General features: G+C 39.5%; 1 long non-coding RNA gene across 1 annotated transcript; it reads right to left on the bottom strand.

Moving 5' to 3' along the window:
- Positions 1 to 306: 306 nt before the first annotated feature.
- Positions 307 to 4116, bottom strand: LOC123742400 (uncharacterized). The gene is made up of 3 exons (XR_006769529.1): positions 3936 to 4116; positions 1997 to 2887; positions 307 to 1890 (listed from the first exon to the last, which is right to left on the bottom strand). It is a non-coding gene; the product is annotated as an uncharacterized lncRNA (long non-coding RNA).
- Between the last annotated feature and the right edge of the window lie 2484 nt (positions 4117 to 6600).

Below are 6600 nucleotides of genomic sequence, written 5' to 3'. Positions count from 1 at the left end.
ATATCTCAAAGACTAGTTGATAAAATGTTCATAAGAAAGAAATGAAATTCTAATGGAAATGTTTCACAATGATGTCATTAGGCAGAGCAGGCAACAGATGGCACACAGACAGCAGAGTTGGGGACAGATATGCAGCGACAGACTGGCAGAGACAGGGAGTCTCAGGTAAGTTTGTTGAGTATTTGTTTGGCAACATTATGAAAGGTTCTAAATTTTTTTGACTTGTAAAATAGGAACATAATTGGAAAATGCCATGGATACCCCCACTCTCAACTTAAACTGGTGACTGAACTAAGATTTGTTAAAGGCAATGGTATTGCTGTTGTGATTAGTTGTGTAGTTTTGGGTACCGGTAGTTAGGAGTACGGCAAACACCTTATTTCTTTGGTTCCTCAATATACATTTACCATATTACAATGTAGGCTATGTGTTACAGCACTACTTTTGGTGTCCCCCTCAGGAATTGCTCTTGAGAAAATTTCATGTAATTGTCCCCTCCAAAGTGGATATCAGATTTTCGCCCCTGCATGGAGGTATTTGAACCTCTGAAATGAAATGGATGTCCCTCCCCCTGAAGAAATATATTTTTACCTGGCCCTCCCCGAGCGTTTAAAAACACATGTAACACTCCCCCTCCAAAATGATAATTAAAACAAAATAGCAGGGAATATTACATCCCTTCTTTTTAGCCGGCTATCAGTGTTTAACTCGTGATTTCTGTCAAATCAACCCGTGGTTTAGAACCACTGCTCTATTCATACCATATTCATGTTGACCACTAGAGGGAGGCATTTACCAATTTAAACGTTAAGGGCTGTCCACACCAAGGACGACAACTATAATGATACATTTTACATAACTATAAAACGTTGGCGAGCATCCATACTAGAGGAAAGTTTATTGTTCTACAGTAGCCTACACCTGTCAATCAACTGATCAACGCATCCTATTGCACCGCTGTAGACCTGTTAATGAGGTGGCAAGACAGACGGTTCAGTGCTTTAGGGTATGTTCGTTGTCATAGTGACAACTGTAAACAATACTTCAATATAGGCTACATGTAGCTGAATGAAAAATATAATACAGAAACTCGTATTTAAATTAAATGTATAAATTCAACAACAAACGCCGTGTTGCCTGTGCATCTTTACATCATGACATTGCCTGCCTCGTTGCTCAAGTAGTTTGTAAGTGATTTCCATTTTTGTAAGGGTTGTTCTTTTTGAGCTTCTTTTTCACTGTGCTCATCACAGTCTGTCCTGTGCAACCATTTGATACATCAGTGCAACAATGTTATCACTGGCCACATATAAAAAATACATAAAAATACACTTGTTTTTACATTTTACTGACAGCCAGGGGCACACTCCAACACCCAGACATCACTTACAAATGATGCATTTGTGTTTAGTGAGTCAGCCAGATCAGAGGCAGTAGGGATGACCACGTGTTCTCTTGATACGTGTGCCAATTGGACAATACTAAATGTAACGAGTACTTTTGGGTGTCAAGGAAAATGTATGGAGTAAAAAGTACATTATTTTCTTTAGGAATGTAGTGAGGTAAAAGTTGTAAAAAAATATAAATAGTAAAGTACAGATACCCCCAAAAAACGACTTAACTAGTACTTTAAAGTATTGTTACTTAAGTACTTTAAACCACTGGAGTTGAGGCAGAGTTCATCAGTGACACATGGAATGAAAAGGGTGTAGCAAATACTGGACATTTCTGCTGTACTGTATTATCAGTAATAACCTTCAGTCCCACATGGTAGATGTGTTGAGTGCCAGGTCTCTCTCCATTCAGAGAGGTCAGATTCAAGACTGTCTGTCGGTCAGGACTCTATCACATCCTCTTGCAAGTCTCCAAGTGCTGCGTCCATAAATGCATCTGGGAAAGCACACACTGTTCTGTTACCAATGGCAGTTAGGATAGGTGATATCTGACACACAAACATATACTCTGTTGAAGTTTGAACAGGTCAGACTAAGCCTACCTAATTCTGGTCTCCCCATTGATGACTGTTGATGAGCAGGCTGGAGGTGAGTTCTTGGACAGCGTCCCATTGATGGCATGGCAGCGTAGATCAGCTCCTGGAGGCTCATCAAAGACACTGGTCAGTCACACAAAAACACAGAGCACGGATTACATTATCAATGGTGGTTATGATTAGCATTGCAGGATCAACCTAAAGGCTGCATTCACCTTTCTATTTCACTTCAGAATTGTATGTTATGTGAAGTGAAATGGTAAACTCAGGCTGGTTCCACTAGGCTAGGATATGAAGGTGAATTGGGACAATAGTCTAAACTGTTTTGACCTTTGACCTGATATTTATGTCCTCGCTGTTCGATTGATAGGAATGCTCACAGCAAGGGCATGTCTGTGTGTCCCCTTGCTGGTCTTCTCGATGTTGCATGTTCGGCTGCAAACTAGACATCTCTCGGACAACTGCAGCAGGTAATATTCATAAACAATGTACTTCCTCATCTTATGAGGTGGTGTTGACTGGGACGGCCTGTGACAGGGTGATACAATAGATAGCCAAGTGGTCAATTGCATTTTGGTATAAAAAAAGGTCAAAGCTTTTTGACTATTTGTATTTATTAAGGATCCCTGGGAAGAAGGTGCCGGAAATTTCTGGACCAAAGGTGGCAAAGCTGTTTCTAGTCTGTGTCCGGTCCAAGCAAACCTTCGCCAAGGAGGCCCCTGTTGCCAGTGGTAGCTGTTTTCGACTTCCACGGCGAGTGACATCTCCATGGTTGTTTGGTAGGATCGAGTGCAGTAACATCGATCAAGTCATCCAGGAGCTTTCTACGAACTCCATTCCCCAGGGAAGGAGGAGACCCCTTCGTGGAGGGAGACCTGCAGAGTACAGGCCAGTCGGCTGTGGGAAGTAGACGACAAAGGAAAAGTAGGCTGGCGTGGATTCACTTCACATCCAAAATGACTCTACTACTACAAATCAAATCACATTTTATTGGTCATATATACGTGTTTAGAAGATGTTATTGCTGGTGTAGGGAAATGCTTGTGTTGCTAGCACCGACAGTGCAGTAATATCTAACAAGTAATATCTAACAATTTCACAACATACCAAATACACACAAATCTAAGTAAAGGAATGGAATTAAGAACATATAAATATATGGATGAGCAATGTCTGCATGGCTGGGTAATTAACCCAGCGTTGATTCACTTCACAACCAAAATTAGCTCTACTACTTGTATCTGCTTGGCTGGGTAATTTACCTACTAGTTTATCAAACCGGGTATTTTTTTAATACAACTTCTCACATAACACATTTTTTTTCAGTGATTTTTTACGATATAGCTCATTTTGACTTTGTGGCTGTGGTAACTAGTGGAAACCTTAATGCTTTGCTTTATACTGATGTAGACTGACTGTAGCTCCAGATTGGATTAGATTCATGCCGGTGACACCGTTACGGTTTGATTCTCCTAGTTCACTGTGTTAGTCAAACTCAGATATGAGTTAGCTACCACCATAGCTGCATCCATTATTTAGTTTTGACAATACAGAAAATACTTGTATGAGCTACGAACTAACTTTGCAAATCTGTCATATAGGCTAACATTAGCTAGCTAGCCTGCCTTGCTAGCGTTATCAAATGATAACCAGCAGTACCTAGACAACACATTTACATTTTTACATTTTAGTCATTTAGCAGACGCTCTTATCCAGAGCGACTTACAGTAGTGAATGCGTACATTTAATTTAATTTCAAGCATTTTTTTTTATTTTCTTTTTTTGTACTGGCCCCCCGTGGGAATCGAACCCACAACCCTGGCGTTGCACACACCATGCTGGCGTTGCAAGCACCATGCTCTACCAACTGAGTCACAGGGAGACAATACACAATAAACTAGTACTTCGCTAGCCTGCCTCGCTTTATCAAAATTTTGCTACTTACCCTTGAACTCTCTGAGGTGGAAGAGACATGGGATACGTCCCAAATGGCACCATATTACCTATGTAGTGCACTTCTTTTGACCAAAGCCTTATTGTCTTCAGGTGGCGGCCATGCCCTTAGTCTGCCTCCTGTCCCTCCTATCACCATGGATACACCTTCCTGAAAACAATGGCACTATACTTTGCTTAAACCTGTTCTGCCAGTTCATGTCCTTAAATATTAGAAGGTTCCAATGTGGTTAGCCAAAAAGATGACAAGATAGTTCACACATTCATCACCTAGAGTTGCTATCAAACAGAAATCAGATTTCTGGTTTGGCCATAACTTGTTTACTGCTTGCAGCAGGGCACGTTTACAGGAATTCTTTTCTCTAACTGTAAGTCACATGATTTCATTAGAAATCTTTCTGCAGTGAGGGTGTGTGATGTAAGTCAAGGAGTCATTGGATGAATGTCAACAAGATTCAAACTGTGCTTTAATTAAATCTGACAATACCAGTTCACGCTCTAAAAGACGACAAGGTTTGAATGTAGGCCATTGAAGGTCGAAACGTCAATCTTTTAAACTTGTCTAATAAAACCACACATTTTTAATAGTGAGCGAGCGTTGTGCCCTTTATTTTCTAATGATGGCTACACATCAACTACTCACGTTGATTGACCACTACTTATTTCCAAAATGTGAATGTAGTCCATGAAAAGGTATTAGGATTATTTGCACAGCTATTGTTCTCAGGTGGCTGCCCAAGTCCTCCCGTGTCTTACATGATACCTACTGCATGGCATTTTCCCCTGCCATTCATTATCACCCATGGTTTACCATTGTAAATGTAGGAGTTTTTAAGCATACTGTATTTTGTCATGTTAGAGGTGTAATGCAACTATATTTGGATTTGGCACCATGGAACTTTTAATGACTTTGGCTTTTAGAATAAACAAAGGGACAGCGGAATTTCCACACGTCTCAAGTGTTGATGTGCCATGTGCTGGCATGGTTACACGTGGTATGTGGTTGTGAGGCCAGTTTGACGTACTGTCAAATTCTCTAAAATTACATTGGAAGCGGCTTATGGTAGAGAAATTACATTTCAATTCTCTGGCAACAGCTCTGGCGAACATTCCTCTAGTCAGCATGCCAATTACGCACTCCCACAAAACTTGAGACATCTGTGGCATTGTGTTGTGTGACAAAACTGCACATTTTAGAGTACCCTTTCATTGTCCCCAGCACCTCCACCTGTGTAATTATCACACTGTTTAATCAGCTTCTTGATATGCCACACCTGTCAGGTGGATGGATTATCTTGGCAAAGGAGAAATCCTATCTAACATTAATATAAACAAATGTGAACACAACTTTTTTTTTGCCACTAAAGTACTTATTTTTTTAAACCTCTACAGGATCGGTGGGTCCCCGGCGGGATGGTTGAGCTGACATAGGCTAATGTGATTAGCATGAGGTTGTAAGTAACAATAACATTTCCCAGGACATAGACATATCTGATATGGGCAGAAAGCTTAAATTATTGTTAATCTAAGTACACTGTCCAATTGACAGTAGCTATTGCAGTGAAATAATACCATGCTATTGATTGAGGAGAGTATTAATGTATTAATAAACCAATTAGGCACATTTGGGCAGTCTTGATACCACATTTTGAACAGAAATGCAATGGTTCATTGAATCAGTCTAAAACTTTGCACATACACTGCTGCCATCTAGTAGCCAAAATCTAAATAGCTCATAGACTCCTAAGTAATATTATGGCCTTTCTCTTGCATTTCAAAGATGATGTAAAAAAAAACGCATGTTTTTTTCTTTGTATTATCTTTTACCTGATTTAATGTGTCATATCCTCCTACATTAATTTCACATTTCCACAAACTTCAAAGTGGTTCCTTTCAAATGGTATAAAGAATATGCATATCCTTGCTTCAGGTCCTGAGCTACAGGCAGTTACATTTGGGTATTTCATTTCAGGTGAAAATTGAAAAAAAGGTCAGATCCTTAAGAGGACTGATGCAAGGTTACATTCAGACGAGTGTTGTGATGCTTGTGAGTGTCATAGAGAAAAACAACTGACATGTGTGTTCCTGATGACACTCAGCTTTCAATGGGTTTGTATTAGTTTGTAGGGCCACAACATTTTGCAATGGCCGTCTCAGTCTCCGGACTTGAACCCCATTAAAAACCTGTGGTTTGAATTGAAGAGGACAGTTCATGAGCGCAGATGAAGGATATCAAGGATAAGGAAAGATTCTGTAATGAGGAATGGTCTAAGATCCCTCCCAATGATTTAGGAGATCCCCTCCAATCTCATAACACATTTAAGAGAACGTGTCCACACAAGGGCAGGGTGCTGGAGTATTGAAAACAGAGCATCCATTCATTTTGACCCCTTTCTTATATTATTATTTTGTAAAAAAAAAAAAAAAAAAAAGAGCAGACAATATCGCTCAGTATTTTATTCATATATTTACATTCAAATACATATTGTTGCTCATCTTTATGAAAGGATCCAATAATTCATACCCACTGTATGTGGGTGAGTCAACTTATTTGAATGACATTATTTAATATGATGTAATACATGTTATTAACAAAGTGTGCTCTATTTGAAGTAGAAATTGAAAATAAACTTTATTATTTTAAACAAAATGTTGAA

This window comes from Salmo salar, chromosome ssa04 (genome assembly GCF_905237065.1).
Source record: "Salmo salar chromosome ssa04, Ssal_v3.1, whole genome shotgun sequence".
Classification (NCBI taxonomy): Eukaryota; Metazoa; Chordata; class Actinopteri; order Salmoniformes; family Salmonidae; genus Salmo; species Salmo salar.
This window is presented reverse-complemented; position numbering and strand designations above follow the sequence as displayed.